Source organism: Aptenodytes patagonicus, chromosome 12, assembly GCF_965638725.1.
Source record: "Aptenodytes patagonicus chromosome 12, bAptPat1.pri.cur, whole genome shotgun sequence".
In the NCBI taxonomy this organism is placed as follows: domain Eukaryota; kingdom Metazoa; phylum Chordata; class Aves; order Sphenisciformes; family Spheniscidae; genus Aptenodytes; species Aptenodytes patagonicus.
This window is the reverse complement of record NC_134960.1, coordinates 21,972,651-21,984,145: the sequence shown is the minus strand read 5'-3', so window position 1 is coordinate 21,984,145 and position 11,495 is coordinate 21,972,651. Positions and strand designations below refer to the sequence as shown.

The window sequence follows — 11,495 nt, the reverse complement described above, 5'->3', positions numbered from 1 at the left end:
GCAGCTCTGGGGCCCACACTAAAAGAAGGATATGGAGCAGAGTTAGAGTAGGTCCAGAGGAGGACCATGAAACTGGTCAAAGGTCTGGAACACCTCTGCTATGAAGCAGGGCTGAGAGAGTTGAGGCTTTTCAGCCTGGAGACGAGAAGGCTCTGGGGAGGCCTTAGTGAGCCTTTTCAAGATATAAGGGGGGCTTATAAGAAAGAGTTTTTACCGGGGTCTGTCGTGACAGGACAAGGGGCAATGGTTTTAAACTGAAAGAGGGTAGGTTTTGATTGGAGGTAAAGAAGAAATGTTTTATGATGAGGGTGGTGAGACACTGGAACACACTGTCCAGAGAAGTTGTGTATGCACCACCATTGGGAGTGCTCAAGGTCAAGTTGGACGGGGCTTTGAGCAATCTGGTCTTTTGAAGGGTGTCCCTGCCTTTGTCAGAGGGGTGGATTCAATGGTCTTTAAAGGTCCCTTCTAGCCTAAACCATTCTATGATTCTATGAAAGACTTGACCTGGCTTTCCCCATCAGATATGGAGACGTAACAGAAGGAACTTGTTTTGTGAATCAGAAACAAATTAATGAAGGGTGTTCTGTGATCTCAGCAGAGAGCTCTACACATTACCTTTGGGGTGATACGTTTCTCAGTGCGATTGTTCTGCTCCCTACAAGGAAAATCAACGGTGGGACAAACGTCAGAGACACACGTGAGGAAAAGGAAGAACCGCAGGGAAGACGGAAACCCTTGGCAGGTCTGGCATGACAGGACTGCAATGACTTTTGCTTCATTCTGTTTCTGATGGCTTATTGATTACCCCAAATGAATATTTACTGCCGACCATTCATTGCGACTCCAGGAGATGCCCTAAAAGTACCCGACAGCGTATCTCAGGTTTAAACCCTTTGGAGTGGCGTTAAGCAAGTGCTTCTGCGCCTCCTGATTGTAGTAAAAGAGAGACGCCAAGGGTGGGCGCAGCCACTCAGCCCCGGTCAAAAGCCCGGGCCCCTGCGAGCGCGGCCATGAGGCGGCTGCGGTGGCGTCGCGGCGCCTCCGGGTGCCGCTGTTGGCCGACGCGGAGCGGCGCCGGAGCCGGAGCCGCAGCCGGCGCCGGCGCCGGAGGCGGAGGCGGCGCAGCGTCGTGCCCCCGCAGGCTGCTGGCTCGCACGGCGCCGGCCAGAGCGGCAGCGGCACGGGCAGCAGAGGCGAGAGGCGTCGCGGCGCGGGGAGCGGCGGCGGCGTCCGAGGCGGCGGCGAGCTCGCTGCCCTGCGGCCGCCCCTGCGCTCGCTGCGGAGAGCGGCCGGGAGGGAGGGAGGGCAGCGGCAGGAGGGAGGAGCGCGGCGAGCGCTGCCGAGAATGGCGGGCAGGCAGCGGCAGAGCGGCCGGCGAGCGGCCGGGCGAGTGCTGCTGCCCGCTTTGCTGCTGTGCTTGTGCTGCCGGGCGGCGCCGGAGCGGATCCGCTACGCCATCCCCGAGGAGCTGGGCAGAGGCTCGCTGGTGGGGCCGCTGGCGCGGGACCTGGGGCTGAGCCCGGCGGACCTGCCGGCACGCAAGCTGCGGCTCAGCGCGGAGAAGCAATACTTCACGGTGAGCGGGGAGAGCGGGAACCTGTACGTGAGCGAGAGGCTGGACCGGGAGGAGATGTGCGGCGAGTCGGCGTCCTGCTCCGTCAGCTTCGAGGCGCTGGTGCAGAACCCGCTGAACGTTTTCCACGTCGAGGTGGCCATCCAGGACGTGAACGACAACGCGCCGCGCTTCCTGCGAGACACTTTCGAGCTGGAAATCAACGAGTTGACTTCTCCCGGCGCCCGGTTTTACTTGGGCATGGCGGAAGACGCGGACGTGGGCAGGAACTCGCTGCAGGGCTACGAGCTGGAGGCCAACGGGTACTTCGCGGTGGAGGCGAAGGAGAGCCCGGACGGCAGCAAGTTCGCGGAGCTGGTGCTGCGCCGCGCGCTGGACCGGGAGAGCGAGCAGAGCCTGCGTCTGGTGCTGACGGCGCTGGACGGCGGCGAGCCGCCCCGGAGCGGCACCGCCCAGCTCTGCATCAACGTCACCGACGCCAACGACAACCCACCCGTGTTCGCGCAGGACCGGTACCGCGCGAGCCTGCCGGAGGACGCGCCGCCGGGCTCGCCGGTGCTGCACGTCTCCGCCTCCGACGCCGACGCCGGCACCAACGCCCGCATCACCTACGGCTTCGGGGAAACGCCGGCCAAGGTGCTTCAGAAGTTCGTGGTGGAGGCGGAGAGCGGGACGATCACGCTGCGGGAGGCGCTGGATTTCGAGGACACGCGAGCTTTCAGCCTGGCCGTGGAGGCGAGGGACGGGGGCGGTCTGGTGGCGCACTGCAAGGTGGAGGTGGAGGTGCTGGACGTGAACGACAACGCGCCCGAAATCACGATGTTGTCGGTGTCGAGCCCGGTGCCCGAGGACGCGCCGCCCGGCACGGTGGTGGCCCTGGTGAACGTGCGGGACCGGGACTCCGGGGAGAACGGGCAGGTGTCGTGCGAGCTGCGGGGCGAGGCGCCGCTGTCGATCGTGGCGTCGTCGGGCGGCTCGTACAAGGTGGTGACGGCGAGCGCGCTGGACCGGGAGCAGGCGGCCGAGCACCGGGTGGCGGTGGTGGCCAGGGACCGGGGCAGCCCGGCGCTGTCCAGCCGCGCGGCGCTGGTGCTGGAGGTGTCGGACGTGAACGACAACGCGCCGGTGTTCGAGGAGGCCGCCTACAGCGCCTACGTGGCGGAGAACAACGCGGCGGGCGCGGCGGTGGTGCGCGTGCGCGCGCGGGACGCGGACGCGGGCGCCAACGGGCGCGTGAGCTACTGGCTGGCGGGCGGCAGCGCGGGCGCGGCGGGCGCGGCGCCGTACGTGTCGGTGGAGGCGCGGAGCGGCGCGGTGTACGCGCAGCGCTCCTTCGACTACGAGCAGTGCCGCGAGTTCGCGGTGGCGGTGCGGGCGCAGGACGGCGGGGCGCCGGCGCGGAGCTCGACGGCGACGGTGCGCGTCTTCGTGCTGGACCGCAACGACAACGCGCCGCGGGTGCTGTGGCCGGCGGCGGGCGCGGGCGCGGGCGCGGGGGCGGGCGCGGGGGCGGGCGCGGGGGCGGGGGCGGGGGCGTCGGGGTCGCCGTTCGAGGTGGTGCCGCGGTCGGCCGAGGCCGGGTACGTGGTGGCCAAGGTGGTGGCGGTGGACGCGGACGCGGGGCGCAACGCGTGGCTGTCGTACGAGCTGGTGCAGGCGCCGGAGCCGGCGCTGTTCCGCGTGGGGCTGCACAGCGGCGAGGTGCGGACGGCGCGGGCCGTGTCGGAGAGGGACGCGGCGAAGCAGCGGCTGGTGGTGGTGGTGAAGGACCACGGGCAGCCGGCGCTGTCGGCCACGGCCACGCTGCACGTGGTGCTGGCCGAGAGCTTGCAGGAGGCGCTGCCGGAGCTGAGCGAGCGGGCGGCGGGCGCCGACTCGCCGGCGGAGCTGCAGTTCTACCTGGTGCTGGCGCTGGCGCTCCTCTGCGCCCTGTTCCTGCTGAGCGTGGCGCTGGCCGTGCTGGCGCGGGTGCGCCGGGCCGGGCCGCCCGCCGTCCTGCGCTGCCTGGGCGCGCAGCGCTTCTCCGTGGCCGGCGCCGCCTTCCCGGCCGACTTCTGCGAGGGCACCTTGCCCTACTCCTACAACCTGTGCGTGGCGCCGGGCCGCGCCGTGGCCGAGGGCGCTTGGCTGCCGCCGCCGCCGCCGCCGCCGCCGCTGCCCAGCCTGCCCGCGGAGGAGCTTCTCGGCGGGGAGCCCTGCGGGAAGCGGAGCCCGAGCAGCAGCGCCGGCGCGGGAGAGCCGCCCGCGGACCCCGACGCACCGCAGGTCGGTACGCCCGCGCAGTCCTCGTCGCTCAGCCTTTCCTCACCTCACGCTGGCGGTAGCGGGCTCTTGGCTCGTCGCTTCTCTGCTTTGCCCGGTAGTGCCCATCTCTGTTCCCACGAACGAATGAAACGATCCCTTCTTTTGGCAGCTCTTTTGGCAGCACGCAGGTGGCGTTCATGGCGCGTTCAGGTCCAGCTGAGCAGTTTTGTCTACAAAACTCGTGCTCTGTAAAATGGTATGCGTTAGTCATGGCTAACCCGGATCCTTTCTGTGCCGACTGAGATCCTTGGGCCTTTCTGAGCCTCCACCCTCTTTCGCCTGGGTTTCCCCGGGGGGTGTGGGTGGCAAGTGCTGGTCCGTGTCTCCATGCGGGAATGAGAGACGAGCAGGGTAAGGCCGTTCCATTCAGAGCAGGCAGTAGGCGACGGCACTTCTTGGTTCGTCGGCGGTCGCAGGTTGCGGGTCAGGTGAGAAGTTTGGACTGCGAAGCTTGTGTTGCCTGAAAGGGTAGTGAGGGTGAAGGCGGGTCCGTACTGCGTAAAAAGAGACGCGCTGATTCTACACTATGGGGTCGGGAAAATGGGGCTGACGCTTGGTGTTGGAGATTTCTCCTTCCTGAAAGGTGCGTGCTTTCTCCGTGAGAGGAGAAGTTACGGGTCGTTCCTCCCTGGTGAAGCAGGAGAGTGTCGCCCATCTGTTGGGGTAAGGCTGCTGCAGCAACGGTAGCCCGGGTGGGACGGGTTAATTCGTCCGGGCGTTGTTTCTCTGTGCAGTTACTTCTCCTTTTTCTTTCTTCCACCCTGGGTGGTAGTTCCCTCTTTTTTACCGTTCCTGATCTGCCTTTCATAGGCAGGTGAAGGTGTCGACTGGGATCTCAAGAAAGAATAATACAGCCTTTTGTCTTTCAGAGCCTGTCTTCTTTTCCTCTTCCCTTTTCCCAAAGAGTGGTGCTCGGACATAAACCGTATATTTTAGAGCGTGCAGCTGTACTTGTCTTCTCCTGCCGTCCTACACTATTTTCTTGAAAAGGTGTCGTACCAACCTGGAGATTCGAGAATTAGATGAATAAGCATCGATCTTTTCACACAGTGATTTCTGAGAAAATGAAAGCCCCTTGCTGGTCGTTTAGGCCGCAGAGTTACTTGGATAAAACGTGTATAAACTAGACAAACTGTAAATTAATGTGGCCTATTGAAAAGGGAAATCCCAGGTTCTTCAAGTCCTTCAACTTTGCTTTTCCAGTAGTAGCTGTATCTGTAGAGGTACCAGCATTTTGATGCAATTCCATTGCTCTCATCCGGTTCAAAAATACCGCTGAGAATAGACGAATATCGGGAAAAGAGGCGCGTGAGAATAATTTGGAGGAAAGCCGCCCTGCCGTAGGGCTGCAGTCCCCCCCCGTTTGGCTGGTGTGGGCCAGAGAAGGGGCGCAGGAGCAAAGGCAGAGGGACCCGTTACTCTTCTTGCTGTACTCGCAAAGCCATTTTCGCCGGGGTTTGCGGGGAGCCGAGCAGCTGAATCTGGCCAGGTTCCCTGCAGGTGGGTGCACCGGGGGTGGGTGGGAGAGAGTGGTTTTCGAGCAGCAGGGGAGCCTCCGCCTGTACTGTGCTCCCGGGAAGGTCTTCCAGGGAGAAAGCCCAGAGCGCGCGGCAGGTGCCTGAGCGGCCCCACCTCCTGAGGAGCTGTACGGGGTTGGGGGGCTTAGAGTGTCAGGTTGAGCTGACTGACCCCACCTTCTTCAGCCCTTAAATGTCTCATCTCAGCCCGTGCTGGTGGAGTAGTTAATTTAGACCGTGTTCCGTGCGAACGGGAGTAGTTAAAGAGAAGTCCCTGCCGAGGGGATTAATGAGCCTGATACCCCTGGTTCTCCGGGGGAGGGTCTGAATATCACGGTTTGTGTTTCAGAGCCCGTTTGCTTTTGCTGTCCGTGTACCGGTCATTCAAGCATGGCGGATACAAAGATTCGTGGGGGCGATTTTTCTTTTGGACGAGCGGGAGAAGACTAATAATATTCCAGAAGTCGCATTAAGGAAAATTGTTTTACTTTACATATACCGCCATTAGGAATTAATTTTCGCCATGCGGTAGAAATGAGACATCGACGGGAGGACTCCGCCCTCTTCCTGGCTGCGATCACCTTGCGGAAAGGGAAGGGTGATGTCGCACCGTGAGAGCAGAGATGGTCTCGAGCTTAAGGCAACGCCCGCGATCACCGGCGGACGGGAAGCGATGTGTCCGCGGCGACGGTGCCGTCCCCGCGAGGTGTCCGTGGGAAAGGCAGGGCGGGCAGCGGTCGGCAGCGCTCGGTGCCTGCAGTGCCGGGAGGAGGCTGCGGGCGCCGCTGTTGACCGAGGAGGAGCGAGAGGAAGGCCGGAGCGCTGCAGGCAGCCCCGCCCGATGCGGCCCGGCTGGCTCGCTGGCTGGCTGGCTGGCTCGGCGGCCGGGCGGTCTGCGAGCGTCCCCGCGGTGCGGAGCCGTGCTGCAGCGAGGCGGAGGGGCCGGCGGCAGCGCCCGGGAGCGGCGAGCAGGAGCCGGAGCCGGAGCCGGAGCGGGAGACGCAGCCGGAGCCGGAGCCGGAGCCGGAGCGGGAGCCATAGCCGGATCGTTGGGCGGCGGCGGCGGGGAGCTGCCGGCGGTGGTGCGGCGCCGGCGGGGCCGCGGCGGAGATGGTCGCGGCGGGGAGGCGCTGTGGCCGGCGGGAGCGAGCCCTGCTGTGGTGCGTCCTGGCGGCGGCGTGGGAGGCGGCGTGGGGGCAGCTGCGCTACGCGGTTCCCGAGGAGATGCCGAAGGGCTCGTTCGTGGGCGACGTGGCCAAGGACCTGGGGCTGGAGCTGCCGGCGCCCCGCGACCGCGGCCTCCGCATCTTGGGCAGAGGTCGGACGCAGTATTTCGCTCTTCACGGGAAGACGGGACATTTGGTGACGGCGGAGAGGATAGACAGAGAGCAGCTGTGCGAGAGTGTGCAGCAATGCGTGCTGCGCTGTGAGGTGATAGTGGAGGGGGACATGAAGGTTTACGGAATCGAAGTGGAGATCACGGACATTAACGACAACGCGCCCAGCTTCAGGGAAATGGAGCTGGAGGAGAGACTGAGCGAGACGACCGCCCCGGGGTGGCGGTTTCCCCTGGCCGAGGCTCACGACCCGGACGCGGGACGGAATTCGGTGCAGAGCTACGAGCTGAGCGGCGACGAGCACTTCTCGCTGGCCGTGCAGGCGGGCCCCGGCGGGGACCAGCGTCCCGAGCTGGTGCTGGCGAAGGCGCTGGACCGGGAGGCGGCGGCGTTTCACGAGCTGGTGCTGAGGGCGAGCGACGGCGGGGAGCCGGCGCGGACGGGCACGGCGCGGATCCGCGTGGCGGTGCTGGACGCGAACGACAACGCGCCCGTGTTCAGCCAGGCGGAGTACACGGTGCGTGTGCCGGAGGACGTGCCCGTGGGCTCCGCCCTCGTCACCCTCACGGCCACCGACGCCGACGAGGGGCTGAACGGCGACGTGAAATACTCGTTGAAGAAGATCACGGAGAAAGCCTCGCAGATTTTCCAGCTGGAGGCCGGGACGGGAGCGATCACGCTGCTGCGGAGCCTGGACTTCGAGGAAGGCGACTCCTACGAGCTGGAGGTGCAGGCGCGGGACGGAGGAGGGCTTTTCGACACGGCGAAAGTCGCGATCGCGGTGACAGACGTGAACGACAACGCGCCCGAACTGACAGTGACTTCCCAGCTGAGCGCGATCTCTGAGGACGCGCCGCCGGGGACGGTGGTGGCCCTGCTGCACGTGCAGGACCGGGACTCGGGGGCGAACGGCGAGGTGCGGTGCAGCATCGGCGAGAGCCTCCCGTTCCGGCTGGAGAAGTCCTTCGCGGAGTACTACCGCGTGGTGACGGCGAGGGAGCTGGACCGGGAGGAGGTGGCGGAGTACAACGTGACGGTGCGGGCGGCGGACGGCGGGTCGCCGGCGCTGTGGAGCAGCGCGGTGCTGGCGCTGCGGGTGCTGGACGTGAACGACAACGCGCCGGTGTTCGCGGAGGCGCGCTACAGCGCCCGTGTGCCCGAGAACAACGCGGCGGGCGCGCTGGTGCTGACGGTGCGGGCGGCGGACGCGGACTGGGGGCAGAACGCGCGCGTGCGGTACCGGCTGTCGGAGGGGCGGGTGCGGGGCGCGCCGCTCTCGTCCTACGTGTCGGTGCAGGCGGAGACGGGCGCGCTGTACGCGCTGCGCTCCTTCGACTACGAGGAGGTGCGCGAGGTGGGGCTGTGGGTGCGGGCGGAGGACGGCGGCGCGCCGGCGCTGAGCAGCAACGTGTCGGTGCGGCTCGTGATCGTGGACGAGAACGACAACGCGCCGCAGGTGCTGTACCCGCCGGCGGCGGCGGCGGCGGCGCCGGGCGCGGGCTGGTCGGGCGTGGAGCTGGCGCCGCGCTCGGCGGAGCCCGGGGCGCTGGTGGCCAAGGTGGTGGCGGTGGACGCGGACGCGGGTCAGAACGCGTGGCTGTCGTACGAGCTGGCCAAGGCGACGGAGCCGGGGCTGTTCCGCGTGGGGCTGCACAGCGGCGAGGTGCGGACGGCGCGCTTCCCGCTGGCCCGCGACGCGGCGCGGCAGAGCCTGGTGGTGGTGGTGAAGGACCACGGGCGGCCGGCGCTGTCGGCCACGGCCACGCTGACGGTGGTGCTGGCCGAGAGCGTGGCCGAGCTGCTGTCGGAGCTGGGCAGCGCGGCGGCGGCGCCGGGCGAGCCGGCCGGCAGCCTGACGCGGTGGCTGGTGGTGGCCGTGGCGGCCGTGTCCTGCCTCTTCCTCGCCTTCCTGCTGCTGCTGCTGGCGCTGCGCCTGCGGCGCTGGCGCCGCTCGCAGCTGCTGGCGGCGGGCAGCGGCGCCTTGCGCGGCGTGCCGGCCTCGCACTTCGTGGGCATCGACGGCGTCCGCGCCTTCCTGCGCTCCTACTCGCACGAGGTGTCGCTCACCGCCGACTCGCGCAAGAGCCAGCTCCGCTTGTCGGCCGGCAGCTGCTGCGACACCCTCCCGGCCCGCCCGCCGCCCGACGAGCCCGCGCCGCTGCTCGGGGAGGACCCTGCCGGCGCCCGCCGCGCGGACCCCGCCGCTCCCCCGGTGAGTTCCTCTGACCAGGCTCCCCTGCCTTTCCTTTCTCCGTAGCCTGGGTTGTTTTTCTCTTCCCGTTACCTCTCCTCCGTGCGTGCAGGTGAGGCGAGGCGTAGCTGCGTGGGCAGAGGCTCTGTGTGTTGGCGCCTATTGCTCATTTAGGGCATTTGCTGGAGTTTTCATCAGCCTTATAGGTGGTGTGGGAGGTGGGAGAAGCGAGGCTACGGTGGTGTGCTGTCCTTTTCCTGGTGGGGGAAGTAGATGAGAAGTGGATGTAAACGTAGCAGAAGAGGCGCATCGACGTCTGTATCATCTCTGCGGTTTCAAACCTCTCAGAAAATGCACCGCTCCTCCTCCTGGTAGACATCCAGGGCCTGACCGTGGTACACGTTACAGGGAAGTGGTCTGGGGAAGCGGTCTCTTGCGGAGAAGAAGTTCTTGCAAATTACGAGGGTTAAAGAGCCCCACGCAAGCGGTGAGGGGTTGGAGATGAGAATTGTGGGAGCTGGTCGTGGGGGGCTGTTGAATTACGGAAGAGATACGGTTTGCTCCTTTCCCTGTTCAGTGCCCAGCTGTAGTTTCACGCAATGCGAGTTTCACCTTCCCAGGTAAGTTTGGCCTGAGACACGTTGTTCCGGCTGTACTGGGAGCCCTGCGAGGCGCTTCCTGTGTGTTTGCAGGTTGTTGTGATGTTCTTAATTAACAGCCGAATTATGTACTTATGAGAAGTGCCATAATGGGAGCTTTGGGAGGAGCCAGCAGTGTTTTCATTACCTACTAAACACCTTCATGACGCATCTACTCTAAGTGCCATCACCTAGAAGAGTATGTTACGCTCCTTCTGGTTTTGCATGTTTTTGCTTCTTGCCTTGCTCGTTTTCATAGGAAACACTTTCACAGACGTGTCTCCTCAAATTGTTACTGGAGGAAATGTTCTTGCTTGCCAAATACACACGGTAAGAAGTCATACGTTATTCGTGGTAAAGGAGACGTCGTCTGTGCAACTTTTCTTTGGGTGGAGTCTATCTGGAAATGATGCAGGTCAAGGACCACGGTGCGATCTGTGCAGGGTTTGAGGAGAGTCTTGGGGGTGCTGTGTGTGAGGAGGTAGCGGTGGAGACATGGCATGTGTTTTGTGGGTTCCCAGGGCTTCTTGCTGGCCTTCTGGAAATGAGCCTGAAGGTGTCATATTTTTGGGTATCACCTTGCTCGGACTCCGACTGGAGAAGTTGTGGGTTCATCAGTTTGCTTTCCTATTGCGTGCTGTTCCCTGGGAAGGGTACTTAAATTCTTGCCTTGCTTGTCATGATGAGGTCAAGGTGGGCCTCCGTGTGTCTGATACTGTGTCTGAAAGTGTCACTAGTGCTCATCAGTGCTCTTGCTTGTCACAGACCCATGGTGAGAAGTCAGTGCAAGATCAGCAAGAGAGGCTGGCGTCGAAGCAGGAAAAAAGGGGGTTGTACGCTCCGTCTGGCTGGGCGGTGCTTTAATATCGTGCCTAGTGCCAAGGCCTCTGCCACTTACACGAAGCCCCCTTTTCCCGTGTCCCGAAAGGGGATGACAATCCTCTGGCGAATTTGTCTGCAAGCAATAGCCACGGAAGTGCAAACATGACTCAGGGGTACTATTTCTAGTAACGGCTGCGTGCAACATCGTTTTCTAGTTCTATGTCCTTGTAAGACTGTGATGCAGAGTTTCATCCTGGTTGTGTCAAGCTTTTCCCAGCCTTGACCATCCTTCAGCTGCTATTAACGGCTCTTGCTCCTATGAAGTAACGGCTGATGTTTTGTCGGTATTAAAATTGGTGGGAGTGTAGGAGACGGGAGGGTATTTTTGTCAGGAATTTCTGGGTTTGGGGCTTGTTATTTGAAGCATGTCTGAGGAAGTTGCTCATTTTAGGCACTGTCATGTTGGATACAGCTTTTCCTGTGAACGGTAGTTATTGGGCGTAGACACAAACATTGCATTAACGGTTGCAGAGTCACGTATCTTTCGCATTGCCCATGTGCTGAGGAAGAACGACGGTGTCTTTGAGCTGATGCTGTCGACTGAGTCTTTACGTGAGCTGCATATTGCTTCTGGCCTTCAGAACACTTTACGTTTCTTCAAATGAGTGTGATGAGCAGAGAAGTCTCTATGCATGCATCCATGTTGTGAGCCTTGTTCTCCGTAAGGAGAAGCTGTGTGTGAAACACTTCTTTCAGTGACGTCTGTCTGCAAAGTTAGCCTCCCTGCTGCGTGATGTTTGAGCACGCCGAAGCATTCTGTCTGCACGGAGACAGGGCAGGTGGAAGAGTTTGCTGTGGTATAGTAGGAAATGTGTAAAAGGTAGGTGTCAATGTTTGGTTTCTCCTAGTTGTTGTGTGGGTCCCATAGTTGTGGTTAATATTACCAGGCTGGGGGAGCCGTTTCCATCCCTACCTTGAAGGTGTTCAGCTGCCAAGACAAAGACATTGATACACTTCCGTATCCCTAAAATGTCACCGAATGACATGCTTTTTTGCCTGTGTCCGCTATAGGGCCAAAATATTGGGTATTGTCCGTGGTGCAGGTAAAGG

The 11,495-nt window shown here is 62.7% G+C and overlaps 2 pseudogenes; both read left to right on the top strand.

Annotated features, from left to right (window-relative positions):
• The first annotated feature begins 1,340 nt into the window (after positions 1–1,340).
• On the top strand, positions 1,341–6,012 carry LOC143166236 (protocadherin gamma-B5 pseudogene; annotated as a pseudogene).
• Positions 6,013–6,507: 495 nt separating this feature from the next.
• On the top strand, positions 6,508–8,991 carry LOC143166235 (protocadherin gamma-A2 pseudogene; annotated as a pseudogene).
• Positions 8,992–11,495: the final 2,504 nt, after the last annotated feature.